The sequence below is a fragment of the Macaca mulatta genome, chromosome 17 (genome assembly GCF_049350105.2).
Source record: "Macaca mulatta isolate MMU2019108-1 chromosome 17, T2T-MMU8v2.0, whole genome shotgun sequence".
In the NCBI taxonomy this organism is placed as follows: Eukaryota; Metazoa; Chordata; class Mammalia; order Primates; family Cercopithecidae; genus Macaca; species Macaca mulatta.
Genome location: NC_133422.1, coordinates 79,417,647 through 79,433,861, shown reverse-complemented (window position 1 = coordinate 79,433,861; position 16,215 = coordinate 79,417,647).

The following is a 16,215-nucleotide window of genomic DNA, read 5'->3' as shown; positions in this document are numbered from 1 at the left end:
GGCTACATTGCAAGTGGGTGCAGCCAGGCTGGGCCCCCAAGAGAGGCCAGCAGACAGGCAGGCTCTCAGACTGGACTGGCCCTATCCCACAGGCAAGACTACTCCACATCTGTCCAGATCTGACAGTTGCCAAAGACCAAAACCACCTAGAGAAGCATGGCAAGCTTTAGGGAACAGGTGTCCCTGGCCATCCTCCACTGCAGCCATTCCCACACCAAATCCTCTGGACTCCACACAGCCTAGAGTCCTACTCCTGCCACCTCTGCAAGCAGCCCTCCCTGTCAGCTCAGGTGTCCATGGGATTTCCAAGGGTCTCTTGCAGCAAGGTTTCTGGACATCCATGGCGAGAGTCTGTCATTTCTCACCTGTTTAATTCACCCATTCCATGTGAGCTGCTGGGGGCCAGAAATAAGACACAGTGCTTGACAACCTCATGTAAGGTTCACAGCTTCCACCCGCTTAAGCCTATGGTCTGTGTCCTCCCTCTATCCACTCTCATTGCCTTTTCTTTATTGATCTACTTGGCATGTGCCACTCTTTCTGATGTCTTAGTCTCCGTGGGAGTTGTTCCCACTGCCTCTAGTCAGCCATCTTGCCTTCAAACTCTAAGCATACTTAAAAAAATTCATCATATGTTTGTTCCTACAAGAACATAATGTTCATAAGGGTGAAATCACTCTTGTCTTCCCCACATCATAGTGCTCCCCATGCTCATTATATATGTGTGTGTGTGTGTGTGTGTATATATATATATCATTATTTTAAAAATTCTGTCTACTCTCATTAAGATGTACTCTCAGTACAAATAGCACATGTGTATATAACGAATGTCTGGCATATAGTATGCAGTACACAAGTACTTATTGAAAGAAAGAAAGGAAGTGTGATACATTATTTGTATTTACAGCATGTAGCCAGACTCTATATGAAAATAAGTTCTCAACTTAATTTTTTTTTTATTTTTTTGCAATTAACTAGCTATGCAACATTTAGCAACTACTTTAGTCTAGTAGTAACTTATTTTAATGATGTCCAAATTTAGGAAATTGATTAGATAAAAACTCAGGTCTTTTTGATGTCAATAATTATGTGTTTTTGTACATAATTTAGTCAAAGTTGTCAAAAAGTATATAAATTGGTTTTAATGAAACAATCTGTAGAGGAATATGTATGAGAGTAAATATGAAAAAATCCTTGAAAAATTAGAGGCTGGATTAATTAAATTACATGTAACAGTATAATTCGGTGAGTTAGAATGGATTGATAAAATTTTTCAAGTAATCATTTTTAACTTTCAATTATGTAGTAACTTATAATTTAACTGGCAGGAATACAAAAGTTTTGAAAGTCATGGGCCTACAGTTATGGTTACATGAGCATGGCAAGCAGAGGAAGCAAATATACTATGTTCCGTGAGTTAGTAACAAAGAACCATTAAAAAAAGAGACACTCTTGGAAACCCTTGCTCAGTTACAACTTACCTCTTTGGTCCCATTTAGTAGCAAGATAGCTGTGATAGCCTGTATTTTCCACAAATGACTGTATTCTCCAACTCATATATACTTTGAGAATCTTTCTACCATCTCATCAAGCAGAATATTTCATGAATCTGAGTGGTCCATTGTGACTGCCTCCACTAAAAGGGCAAGACACTGTGTGACATCTGAGGCTAGATCATAATAAAAGATACTACAGAAGTTGAGTGCTTTTGGACTAATGGTGAATAATAACTGTTCTAAATGTATTATGTCAGCTAAAGTACAGGTCTAGTAAAATCACTAAGTAGAAATTTCAGAATTTCAGAAAAATGGTTATGGATATGGAGACCAAAATATTTGATAAATAAGTCAGTGCAGATACTGATATTTACCAAATTATATAGTGAATATATGTATATATATGTACACACACATGTATGGTCAATTAAAATATTAGTACTAGAAAATAAGAAATGAATATACATTTCTGCTCTGAAATTTAGATAGCTTAAAAGATAAAACTTATTAATAGGGATTTTATACTCATAGAAACAAATACAAATATTAACACTTAAAATATTTTAAATAAATAGGATCAAAAACCATGGTAATATATTTTAAGTTTTCTATCTCTGAATTTTAATTACTGTTTGTATATTGTGCATATGTTAACTAATAAAACAGTTCAAAATGTTTCTCACTTTTATGCCTTTCTTTACACATAGGAACATATTCATACCTGAGAAACAATTATGTTAAAAATACACTCAGAACAATATCATATCTGATCTTCATATTTTTTTCTATTTTTTACATGGGATTGTTTACTGCATAAAGGAAACAACTATTTTTTTTAAGTAGGATCTTAATTTCTCAGTGTTTAAACTGTGAAAGTTGTATTGAAAATGGGAGGAAAATAGTAACCTCGATACTACTCAAAAGTAGAGTAATGCTTAAGAATTTATAAAGAAGTATAGGACTTCCTAAGAGGTACATAACATAAGCATAGATTCAAAACATACTGCACTCATATTTTGTGTTTATCAGTTTTAAAGAAACATAGTCTTTAATATTTAATGGAGATCATATTTTAAAATTATAAATAGTGCCTGCTTTGGAAAAAGCAGAGTGAGAAAAGTTTGATGTTTTTCAAACACTATGTCATCTGTTATATTATGTGCTATTTTCCTTCTTTTTTACTGAGTGGTATTTTTTCTTTCTAGACTCATTGTTACAATTGGTAGACTGTACTTGTTTTGGGGGGAAAAGGACGACTGTTCTCAAAGTTCTAGTTTGGATGAGTACATTTTAACCCAGATTTGCCCATTCTGGTATTTTAGGAAAATACCAACTACAGTCAATTCTCATCATTCAAAGTAGTTGTATTCTACAAAGTTGCCACAAAACCTCAGTTGGCATATATTGAACTATTGTTCCTGGGGGAAATACGGGATTAGGTCTCCAGTAATTTCTTGTCACAGCATTTTTGTTAAGCACTCAGTACATAATCTTGTTTCATGTTCATCTCTCTTAATATATAGTTGATTCGTTAACATTGAACTCATCATTGTGTTATCACCAAGATAGTAAAATAGGAGGTCCTGAGCTTCACACCCTCCAAACAAATAGCAATTGGCACTCTGGCATAAACAGAGACACATCAGCCAATGGAAGGAAATAAGGAGTCCAGATATGAACCCTCATATCCACAGTCAATTGATTTTGGGCAAAAGTGCCAGGAATATAGAATGGAAAACAGTCTCTTTAATAAATCGTGTTGGGAAAACTAGATATCCATATTTAAAAGCATGAAATTAGTCCCTTATCTCACATCACATAGATAAATCAACTCAAAATAGTTTAGAGACTTAAACAGAAGACTGGAAACTATAAAACTATTAGTAGAAAATATAGGGACAAAACATACAACATTGGTCTGGGCAGAATTTCCAAGTTTGATCATAAAGGTGCAAGAAACAAAAGTAAAAAATAGAAAATCAGTTTACATCAAATAGAAAGCTTCTGCACAGGAAAGAACATCATTAACAGACTGAAAAGACAATCTATGCATTTGGAAAAAAATATTTGTAAGCCATACATGTGATTAATATTCAAAATATATAAGGACTCTACTATATAGGAAAAAATCAAATAATCTGATTTAAAAGTAGGTAAGAAATCTGAATAAATAATTTTTTTCAATGAAAAGACGTATGAATGAATATCCAATATATGAAAAAATGCTCAACTTTACTAATCATTGAGGAGATGCAAGTGAAAGCCACAATGAGATACCACCTGACACCTGTAGAATAACTATTATCAAAAATACATAAGGTAACAAATGTTGGTGACTATGTAGAGAAAAGGGAATGCTTGTATATTGTTGGTGGGAGTGTAAAATAGTACACCATTATGAAAAACAGTATGAGGATTTCTCAGAAAATCTAAAAACAGAATCACCATATAATTCCTTCCCCTGAGTGTTTACTCAAAATATTTGAAATTTCTATGTCAAAGAGATGTCTGCACTCCCATATTAATTGCAGCACTATTTACAATAGTCAAATTATGGAATCAATATTAGTGTCAATCAACAGGTAAAAGGATAAAAAATGTGGTAGATATATATACATTGGAATATAATTTAGCCGCAAATAAGAATGAAAGTCCATCATTCATGTTCACAACATGAACAGAATTGGAGAATGTTACACTAAGTGAAGCAAGCTAAATACAGAAAGACAAATATTACATGTTCTCTCTTATATATGAAACCTAAAACAACTGAACTCATAGAAGCAGAGAGTAGAACTGTGGTTACCAGAGGCTGGGGGCTGGAAGCAATGGGAAGATGGTAAACAAAAAGCACAAAGCCTCGGTTAGATTGGAAGAATAAGTTTGTTTCTATTTTCAAACAAAATCTATTACATAGCATGATAGATATAGATAATAATTGAGTATTGTACATTCCAAAATCACTGAGATTAAGTTTCAAAACTTCTCATCACAGTAATGTTAAATATTTGAGGTGATGGATATGTTAATTAGCCTTATTTGATTATTCCATATTGTATTCAAAAACCATAGTATCACTTTGTACCCCGTAAATATATGCATCTATAATTTGTCAATATATAATTTAAAATTTGAACTCATAGTCAATAGCACGATAATTCATGCCTAAACAAATCTTACTGAAAAGTTTTTTGTTTTTGTTTTTGTTTTTCCATAAGGCATCTTACTGTCTTCTTGTGCTTAGGGATGCTAGACAGTACTTCAGTTCTTTGCTTGGAGGTCATTTTAAACAATGACATCACTAACGAAAAGCACAAAAATGCAAAAGCATGGTACTAAATACTCTATAAAAGGACACATTTCAGTATGAGAGCTGGAACAAGAAACAGAAAATTGCCTTGTGTGATATTAGCTGGGAACATGCATGTCAGGTGATTCAAAATTTTTGACACTTTGTGCATGTTCTAAAATGACCACAAAAGCACCATGAGTATGATATAGGGACCCCACAGAAATTTTAGTAAGTATGAGAATTTGTAATTACAGAATCTGTGAAAAATGTGGATCCACTGTATTGGTTTTACTTATTTTCCCTGGGGGAAAAATGTGTTTCCTTGGAAATTGAAATATTTGGTTCATTCAATTGCTCCCTTTTCTGTCCCAACTTGATTTTTATGTGTCTGTGTGCTTTGTGGTGATTTAGCCTAGGGAGAAAATGTTTAAATGAGATTGTAATGAGAAGTCTGTTTCTTACTTTTATCTAGGGCGAGAAGGGTACCTCATGAGAAAGCACAACATAATTTCTCTAAATCACCACCAAACATTTATCTCCCATAGAGCCTTGGAGCTCAAGAAATTTTCCTATGTAGTCATCGGAATGTCAGTATTACATAGATATTACCACATCAATAATGATATAAAGTCAAGAAAAGAAGATTTTTGGCAATTATGTACACTTGAAATTAAAATGACATTAAATCTGTCTTTGGACAATTGGCTTACATGCTTGATACCTCTGATTCTAATTATTAAAAAAGCTTCATATATTCAAGTGATATCCTTAGGGTTTAATGAGATGATGCACTTTAAATCATATCTAATGCTTGCCACAGAGTAAGCAGTAATTAATGTTACACATTCTCCTCTACAATACTTAAGTATGATACGTATCAAAAGGCATAATACAGAAAAAACTCTTTTACCACACAATAAAGTACACATTGCTGAAGGTTAAAATCTTTAAAAAAAAATGATTTAAATCCCTTGAGTAAAATTTAAAAGAAAGAAAGAAAAATCTTACTGTTTATCACTTGTTTTTCCAAATGCAGTGGTTTGATGAATGAACTCTATGGTCACAAGGAAGTACAGAATATCTGCTTAATACCATCTGAAATACATCAAGAAATATACCAGCTTTTTACCATAAAATGAAATCAAGATAAAGGGTTATTGCTTGAAAGAAATGTAAAAGTTTTAGCAAACTTCAACTCCACTTGGCGCAATATGCTGTAAAAGCATTATAAAGAGAAACTTGTCGAAGGACTCAGTTGGCAGGTGTGGCAAAACAACTTTCTGAAAGTGAGAAAGTATGTCCTCGGGCAAACCATCTTGACGTGGAAAATTTCAAAAGCATCAAACACAACACGAACATTTTTCACTTTCTTGAGTCACTTTATTCGAACTACCTGAGCTCGTCAAGGAGTGCTTTTTGGAATTAACAAGGGTCACCATGCCTAAAGCCATGTAATAGCAAGCCAGAAAGACAAACACAAAATCAACAATAGCAACAACAAGAAAGGAAAAAACCCAAGGGAAAACACAGCATTTTTTCCTTTTATCTCTTAATAACTAAACAACTATGAGATGCAGAAAGATATTTTTTCCATTGGAGGTCTTATGGAAAGTCCTTCTGCGAACATGAGATTTTTCCTGATAATAGTCAATATTTGAAATGAGCATTTTCCAAGAACTCATTGTAATGTATTATAATATAGAAAAATATTAACAAAGAATAATTAGCAATTGATTGATTAAATAAAAAGAGTTTTCTTGCCTAATCTTTCAAAAGGAAGTGGAACTGGTATTTACAATACTTCTAGTCTAAAATAATTTACTCATTTGGCAGAGGATCAGGAAAGTTTAAGAGATTTTGAGATATAAGGTATAATACCTTAACAACAATGAAAGAAACAATGCAACAGTTTTAGTAAGAAATAACCATTTTATGGGTCGTATACAAATATATTTAATTACATGAAATGCAAAAAAAAAATAGCAAACATTTGTTGTTGTAGTTTTGGAAAAAAGAGTTATTAAATTAGAAGCAAGAGGGTTATTTTAACTGATCCTTTATCACTGCAAACATCCATCTTCCCTGAAAAAAATGAGAATTGAAAGTAAATGGTTTGATTAGTTAAGTCAATGCAAACACCGTCTTCACTATTTTGTATGGTCCACATCAGAGAAATGATGGGGAAATATGGGGAATTGGGGGACAGCCATAACAATTCCATGTATGACAAATGGGAAAAAAATGTGATAGAAGTAAAACAAAGCCAGCATAACAGAGTCTGTGGATACTCTTTTATTCTTTTTAAATCCAAGGTAGTAAATTTCAGGAATCATCCAATATGAATTAATTTAAGTATTTATATTGTAGAAGATGTTAAACAACCAAGACAGTAATGACTCTATTTTAATCTCAAATTGGAGTGTTTCCTCTTAACCTGCTTTGGCTGTTCAATGCAACATGGAAAGATTACTTCCAACTCCAGTTCAGCCTTTTAAAGTGTAGCTGAAAAATGAAGTTTCATAAAAATTTTCTTGGTTCTTTCTTTTCAAGTTTCACCTTTTCAAGAATCTGTGTTGGACATCACTGCATTTATGTCAGGTAGCTTGCGGCTAGAGCAAAATAGAAACTGCTGATGGAATTGCTGACCTGAGTTAAATTTGTGTTCACTGAGCCTCAGAGAGCCACATTGGCACACATACTGGGTTTTCATATCAGTCTGTTTTCGATATGCTTTACCGAGCCTTTTTGTTTATTTGCTATCCTCTCTCTGACTTACTCTGAACTATGTTTCACTCAGATGATAGAAACTATTTTGGAGCTAAGCAGCGATTTCGGTAAAATTGAAATGGTTTCTGTCCTTGGTGCACTTTTCAAAGCTGGGCTAATAACTCACATTGCAAAGTTCCTCCATTTGGTGCTACTTTAGTCCCTTGGATCTAGTCAAGACAGTCAGGCTAAGTGCTTGTATTAAAATAAATGCCCTGTCGTTTCCCCAATTCCCTTCTGAACCATAGCTATTTGAAGGAACTTCTCAATAGGAGAAATGCACAAAAATCAGAATCCACGCAAAGACATCTTCTTTTTGATTCTGTAAAGAGGCAGTTCCCGCATTAGAAAATGTGCCTGACCCAAGGCTGCCTCCTCTGCTTAACCCTAAGGGTGTCTTTGCTACCAAAAGGATCATATGTAGGAACTGAAATAAACTTACTAGACTCGTGAGAAATGGTTTTAATGTTTCCTTTTAAGGTACCGTAAAATGGCAAACAATGTGGGATTTTCTGAGGAAGAAAGTAAATGAAATTTTTAAAATCACTAGATTTAAGTCCTACTTTTTAAAATCAAAATATTTCATATTTGAAAATTCTTGAGACATTTATTATTAAAGCTGATGCAAATTTTAAAACTGGTAAGCATATAAATGTGGTTATTTAAGGACCTGGAGGAATAGTCAATATTTTTAAATTATATGTTGTCTGTGTGTATTATAATTTAAAGATTATAGGATGCCAATATCAAAATGTATAATAAACAATGTTCACATGTTACTGAAAAAACCTTGGACTAATACTTTAAAAAACAGTTTAAATCGAATACAGTTGTAATCATGTATTCCTAATATAATATTGGGCTAATAATTCCTTGTCAGGAGCTTAAGTTTAACTTTCTGTGAAATAAAGACAATGTATTTTAACATTCTTCCAACTCAAGTTTTTTAGAGACAAAATTAAAGTGATTTCATGTCAATGTACTTTTAAATTATAAATATATAAAGATTCATGTAAAAGATGAAATTGGAGTCTTCTCTCTCTGTCTCTCTCTCTCTCTTTCTCTCATGCTGTCTCTGTCTTTCCCTCTTTGGTTTCTTTCTTCGTAATGATGCTAATGTAGCATAAGGCCCCATAGAGTAAGCTGGACTATTGCATCAAAAAATGCACTTTGGCACTTAAGTGATATGTAAGTAAAAGAACATAATTTTTACTAATGATGCCACTGAAAAGCAAGTTTTTAGGCTACGCAATAACATTCAAATTTTGGTTAGAATAAGAACCCTTACACAGTTACCTAAGGACATGCATATTTAATTTAAAAAACTGTTTTCAAAATATAAAGTAAATAATTTGCCAACTTAGATTTAAGACAGAACATTTCATATCAAATTAAAATCTTGAATTCTGCCTAGTCATGAATGCATTAATAGGATTGATTCCCAAAATTAAAGCTAATCTATAAAAAGACACATAATTAAGGTAATTAATTCTATAACAAAGTGCTCTCTCTATAAAGTAGACTTTAATTTCATTCTCTCAGAAGAAAGCAAGAAAGTCACTTGAGAATTCATTTTAAAGGCCCGTGTTTGCTATTTGGGAAATAATTAAAAATTATGTTCTAGGATTCTTGTTGAAACTACTCGCTTTCATTTTTTCATATTTTATTCTTAACGCTGATTTTTGTCCTTGTTTTATCTTGGCTAAAGAGAATGTAAGACGTGTATAAAGTTACCATAATGTCTAAAAAAGAGGACAAGGTCATCCGTTTAAGCATGAAAAATATGTATCAATATATAATATTAATGTATTTAAATTCAAATTGTAAAATATAACTTTCAACTAACCTGCTATGGACTGGATGTTTGTGCCACTCCAAAATTCAAATACAAAATCCCTAATCCCCAGTGTGATGATACATGGAAGCGCCACCATTGGGAGGTAATTGGTTTAGATGAGATCATGAGAGAGGAGCCCTCATGATGAGGTCAGTGCCTTTAAGAGAAGAGCAAGTGATCAGAGCTGACTCTCTCTCTCTCTGTCTCTCTCTCCCTCTCTCTGTCTCTTTCTGTCTCTCTCTCTCTCTCTCTCTCTCTCTCAGCCATGTGAAGACACAACAAAGAAGACAGCTGTCTGCAAGCCAGGAAGAGAGACCTCATTAGGAACCAAGTCAGCTGGTACATTGAACCTAGACTCCGGAAATATCAGAAATAAATTTCTGTTATTTAAGACATCCAGTGTATAGTATTTGGTTACAGCAGCCCAAGGTAACTAAAACATAACCTAACACTCTTTTTTTATGATAACTAGTTTGTTTTAGAATTCAGGGCAGGAAATAATTAAATATTTTCTTGCTTATAAATAAAAAAAGTGGCAAGGGTTAGATGTAACTTAAAATTGCAGATACGTACAAAGTTTTAATTTGATCTTTCCTAAAATCCCAATAATGTAAGATAAAGGAGATATTAAAACAGTGGGTTGAGGGAGAGGGCGCAAAATTCACAAGGTCAAAAAAACAAGAGAAAAAGGTGTCATAAACAAAATCCTGGAAGCTGGTGATAAATGCACAAATGGTAATTCATTTATCAGATCTGAGAAAGCTGAGACTTAAGCTGGCAGGGAAAAAGTCTGCATTGCAGTATCCCAGAAATTCACAGGAATTTCTGCCACCAACAGTCTTGAAAATGTGGACATATGTGGAATTAAAACTTCCTTGCTTGATGCATCTAGGTTAGAGGTTTATTCTCTGGAGAATTTGAACAGCAGGTGTCCTGTTGAAGGCACTAAACACTGTTGATGGCAGTAATCCAGGCTGAAAACAGAGAAATTAGTAAAGAGTTACACACTGAAATTTGATGGGGCCAAGCATTTGTGCGCTCAGTTCCTTCCAGTACTAGACACCCAAGTCTTCATCCACAGGAAGGTCAATGGAGGAATTCTCTTTAGGAAATTTGTAGAGGACTACGTGCTCACAAACAGGGTGTTCCCGATAAGTCCTGCTCTCGCAAAGGAAGCAGGGCGTTCCCCATAAGTCCTGCTCTTGCAAACGAAGTCAGGGAAGGGTCAGAAAAACAACAATGTGTCTTGTGACTTGGTAACATTCCACAAACCACTGTATAAAATAAAGCAGAGCGCGCCATTGGGGCGGCCGCCATGTTTGTCTTGTCTTGTGTTGTCTTATGTGTTCATCCCTTTGTTTAGGAAACTCGCGGACCCTAACAAAATTAATCAGAGATAATGAATCACAGCTATTTTTAGTCAGGGTCCAGGGAGATTAGTCTTTAGAAGTGTTCCCATCTAACTCCTGCCTATGCTCACACAAAGTCTCTAGGCAATTTTAGAGTTCTTTCTTTGCATCTATGGGCAGAGAACCAGGAATCACTGGCCAATTGAAAAAAAGCCTCTAAGAAGGAAGAACAATTAACACAAGGAAAGAACGCTGAGGAAACATGATATATGAAGCAGAAAAAAAGCTTAAAAATACTTAATATCCTCAAAAGGGAGGGATAGCAAAGGCTCTGTAGAGTAAAACATTCAGCAAACACTCAAAGATGTCTTTGAAAGTGAAACATGATCAGCATAATGAAAAAAATGAATATAATGGTTGGCACATAAAGTTGAGAATATATGGCAGACTAGAGGACAAAACTACAAAGAAATTGAAAAGTGGAGAGACAAGAAAATTAGGGAACAGGTGCAGGATTTATGTCATGAATAAGAAGTCCAGAAAGAGGGAGTAGAGAACATGATAGAGAAGGTATTTTCAAGGAATTTAGTTTTATTACTGCAATTCAAAGACGTGTTTCTGAATGAAATTACCCACCACTAAGCATCAAGCAAATGAATAAACAAAGAAAAAACCTACACTAATGGAAAACGGGACAACATTAGAACAAAACTCTAAACTCATCCAAGTTTTGGAAGAAATCCCTAGGTCAGTCAGAGTAGGGATAAAAGAAGCAGGTTGTACTACTTCCTACCAATACTAAAAGTAAAGAAATAGTGAAGCATATTCTTCAAAATTTCTATGGGCAGTTATTCTCAGTCTATAAAGAGGCAATCTATCAATCAAATTCACTGACTCATTTATTCAATTAACCAAGTATTTTTGAAATCATTTATGCCTCAGGCACTCTTCTAGGTACTAAAAAGGCGATAGATTCTAAAATAGAGGAAAAGAAAAACTCCGCTTTGATATAGCATATATTCTAATAATGCAGACAAAATAAACAAGAAACATTAAGTAAAAGTACCAAACTTTAGATCTTAATAAGTGCCAAAGTAGACCAAAGAGACCAGTTGCAATGGCTTACACCTGTAATTCCAGCACTTTGGGAGGCCAGGAGTTGAATTGAGGAGTTCAAGACCAGCCTGGGCAACATACATAGTGAGACCTCGTCTCAAAAAAAAAAAAAAAAAAAAAAGTTGGCCAAAGAATTATAAATTATGTGTGTGGTAGAGGGGGCTTCACAGTTTAGATAGGATGTCTGAAAGAGGCTTCCCAGAGAGTGGGTTTCCGAGTTGAACAGTGAAGTGGGTAATCTGGTAATAGAGTATTTGGAATAAGAGCATTCCAAGGAGACATACAAAAAGCAACAACCTTGAAGTTGTAACACATTTAGCATATTCAAGGTAGAGTCGGAAGCCAGTGTGCTGGAAACAATTGAATGAAAAAGAGAGGATAAAGAAGAAATCAGGATACTAAGAAGAGGAGAGCAGGTAATGTTCCACATTGAAGATCACAGAAAAGACTTCAAGTAAACTCTAAGTGAAGTGCACAGCCACAAGAAATATTTTAAGAATTTTTAGACAGAATTTGATGTAATTGCTATGGCAAGGACAAAATCAAAAGGATCAGGTAAGAGGCTATGGCAATGATTCAAACAAGAAAAAAGGTGTCATGCTTAAGTGGTGGAAATGTGAGTGAAGAGAAATGAGTGACTTCTTGCTATGTAAAAATTAAGGTTTTCATAATTTGTTTATAAACTGAATGTAGACTCTGAAAACAAGAAACTTGTCAAGAATGATGCCAAGATTTTTAACCTGAATAACTAAAATAATAGAGTTGCCCTTTAGTGAAATGGAAAGCTCAAGAGAGTAAAAGAAATGTAAGATAGTAGCTAAAAGAAAAAATAAGATCAGAATAATTATATATATTGTAATAATTATATATATTACATATAATATGTATAATTATATATTCTAATTTAATATATATTTCACATATACACATATACACACATATATACTTGCATTTAGGCACACACATAATTTTGGAAGTAGTTGAATAATCCTATTTATCTTTATGAAATAAGCGAAACTTTAGTAGCTGATAGTATTGCAATTTATAAAGGCTCTGCTGAATGTAACATGTTATGAAACATGATTCTGTGCAGAAAATTCAACAAAGCTAAACTAGGTAATTATATACATAAAATATAGAACTAATGTTTTAAATATAACAGGAGTAAATCATACTATATTAAATATAACCAAATTCTACCCACTGATTTTTCCAACCTATTTTCAAAAATTTTTCTAAGAAGCATGCTATTAAAATCATTTTTATCTGAATGTATATCAGAAAACCAAAACACAAAGCAAGGTTTGTACATTTATAAAGTATATCTCTATTATTATAAAGATTTTTTGTAGCTTAAGAAGATAGTTTTGATTGATTTTTAATGTATTTTTGAACTCTTTTGCTATAACCATTAGCCATAAAAATTATAGCATCTTACTTAAATGCAAAACAGTAGTAATAGGTTTAAAACAGGTAAAACATCAAACAGCTATAGGAAAAAGCTTCCCTATCACAGTCAATTCTGGACTTTGGCATCTAAGTAAAAGTAGAAACATCACCCCTCCCTAGTAAGTAGTAGACATGTTTAAAATATTTTTAAAAATGATGTTATAGCCTGTCTGTTCTTCTAGTAGGCTGAGGTAAACAATGAAAGGCAGATTGCAGAGACGATGACCCATCCTACCACATGGTGGCTGCCAATAGTAGGTTAAGTGGAAGCTAGCTCTTATTTATCCCCACCTGGGTGATGGGAACAATTTTGAGCAGTATGGAGAGTCATCTGGTTTCTCTGACCTAAAATCAGGACCTTCATTTAGGCCATGTTCTCAATGGGACACAAATTCTGAAAAATCCTGCAGAACTGTGGAAAACAGTAGCTGCACTTTTGAATTTTTGCTCCTTGTGGAACAGAGCTTATGAGGATATGTACTGAAGTTTTCCTGGAGAATTCATAATCACAATTCCTCATTTATGTAAAGTTTGAAAGCCAAAATTCATACTTCCTATATGACCTGAGATATCCCAGTTCACAAAGTTATAAATAGTTTAAACTCTTAATTTGTTAGAGCAGACACCAGGCAGAAGCAGACAAACACCCTCCATTTACTTTCATACACAAACATGACTCTTAAATGATTCTTTAAGCTGTCATTACAAGAAAAATAGTATTCATTATTTAAAATTACAAAATACCTGGGAAAAAATCCATCATTAATCTGTTATAAAATGAATGCAACATTAAAATATTGGAAGAATATCAGAAACGGATTCTATGTTGTATTTTTGTTATATATATATTAAGATTTAAGGATATGTCAAATTAAAGCAAATCGGGGCTTAAAGAGAAATCTTATTTGAAAAACTATTTCAGTAGGGAAAGGAAAACTCATGTCATAATGAGGCATTTATAGCCTCAGCCAGAAATGTCTCAGGGTTTATAGCCTTAGCCAGAAATGTCTCAGGAAATGGGTGGGTGTGGGCTGAGCTTGTATGAGTTGAGACCATGAAAAGATGGTTGTGAAAAGAGTAAGGGAGATGCTGAGGACTATCTAGGGGGCTCCTTGAAACATAAAAACTATGTTAAATATGGAATCACAGAAAAGAGTGTGATTAGGCACAGGGGACTGAAGTCTGTGTCTGAGATGGACCGAACAAATTATAATGTGGTAAGTTCACACAAATTCCAACGCTCAACTGTCCTACTCAAGTTAGCCTAAAATTATGTCAAGCACAAAGTTTAATCGTGCTAGTCAGAGGATTTTAAAACTTTGGTGAAATTATAAAAGAGTATCAAATTTGATGTGTAAGTTTAGAAAGAATTAGAAAGTACTTCTATAAATGAATGAGGTATTTAAGAATGTTTAAAGAGTAGAATAGACACTTTTGAAAAAACTGTTAACTAGAAAATAGGGCATTAGAAACAACGAACAAAAAGCAAAAATATATTAAAAGAGTAAGGGCCATGGTGAATAAAGTGTAAAATTTTAACATATATTTAACTGGTATTCTATAATGTAAAAATAAAGAGAATGGGTAAAACATAAAATTTGAAAAGATACTACCTGAGAATTTGACTCAAATGGTGAACAGGATAAATCCTAATATCCAGAAAATACAAAAAGAAGCAGAGTAAAAATATCAACTCCTAGATATATCTCTGTGTTGGCTGAACAGCTAATACAACTAGCAGGTCATATAAGAAAGAAATAACAGAGTGCCTGGAAGGAAATACTAATTATGTTAATAGGTAATTCACAACAACAACAAAAGCCAGAAATGCTTAATAAATAATCTATTAGAGGAGAGCGGTTCCAAGATGGCTGAATTGGAATAGCTCCAGTCTACAGCTCCCAGCATGAGTGATGCAGAAGACAGGTGATTTCTGAATTTCCAACTGAGGTACCAGGTTCATCTCACTGAGGCTTCTCGGACAGTGGGTGCAGGACAGGGGTGCAGCCCACTGAGTGTGAGCCAAAGCAGGGCGAGGCATCACCTCACCTGGGAAGCATAAGTGGTCAGGGAATTCCCTTTCCTAGCCGAGGGAAGCTGTGACAGATGGCACCTGGAAAATCAGGTCACTCCCACCCAAATACTGTGCTTTTCCAATGATCTTAGCAAATGGCACACCAGGAGATTATATTCCATACCTGACTTGGAGGGTCCCATGCCCACAGAGCCTTGCTCACTGCTAGCACAGCAGTCTGAGATCCAACTGCAAGGCTGCAGCTAGGCTAGGGGAGGGGTGCCTGCCATTGCTGAGGCTTGAGTAGGTAAACAAAGTGGTGGGAGGCTCAAATTGGGTGGAGCCCACCACAGCTCAAGGAGTCCTGCCTGTCTCTGTAGACTCCACCTCTGGGGACAGGGCATAGCCAAACGAAAAACAGCAGAAACCTCTGCAGATTTAAATGTCCCTGTCTGACAGCTTTGAAGAGAGTAGTGGTTCTCCCAGCACAGACTTTGAGATCTGAGAATGGACAGACTTCCTCCTCAAGTGGGTCCCTGATCCCTGAGTGGCCTAACTGGGACGCACCCTCCAGTAGGGGCAGACTGACCTCACATGGCTGGGTACCCCTCTGAGACGAAGCTTCCAGAGGAACGATCAGGCAACAACATTTGCTGTTCTGCAATAACATAATAAATAGTCACTGTTTTGCAGACTCTGCTGCTGATACCCAGGCAAACAGGGTCTGGAGTGGACCTCCAGCAAACTCCAACAGACCTGCAGATGAGGGTCCTGACTGTTAGAAGGAAAACTAATGAACGGAAAGGACATCCACACCAAAACCCCATCTGTACCTCACCATCACCAAGACCAAAGGTAGATAAAACCACAAAGATGAGAAAAAACAGAGCAGAAAA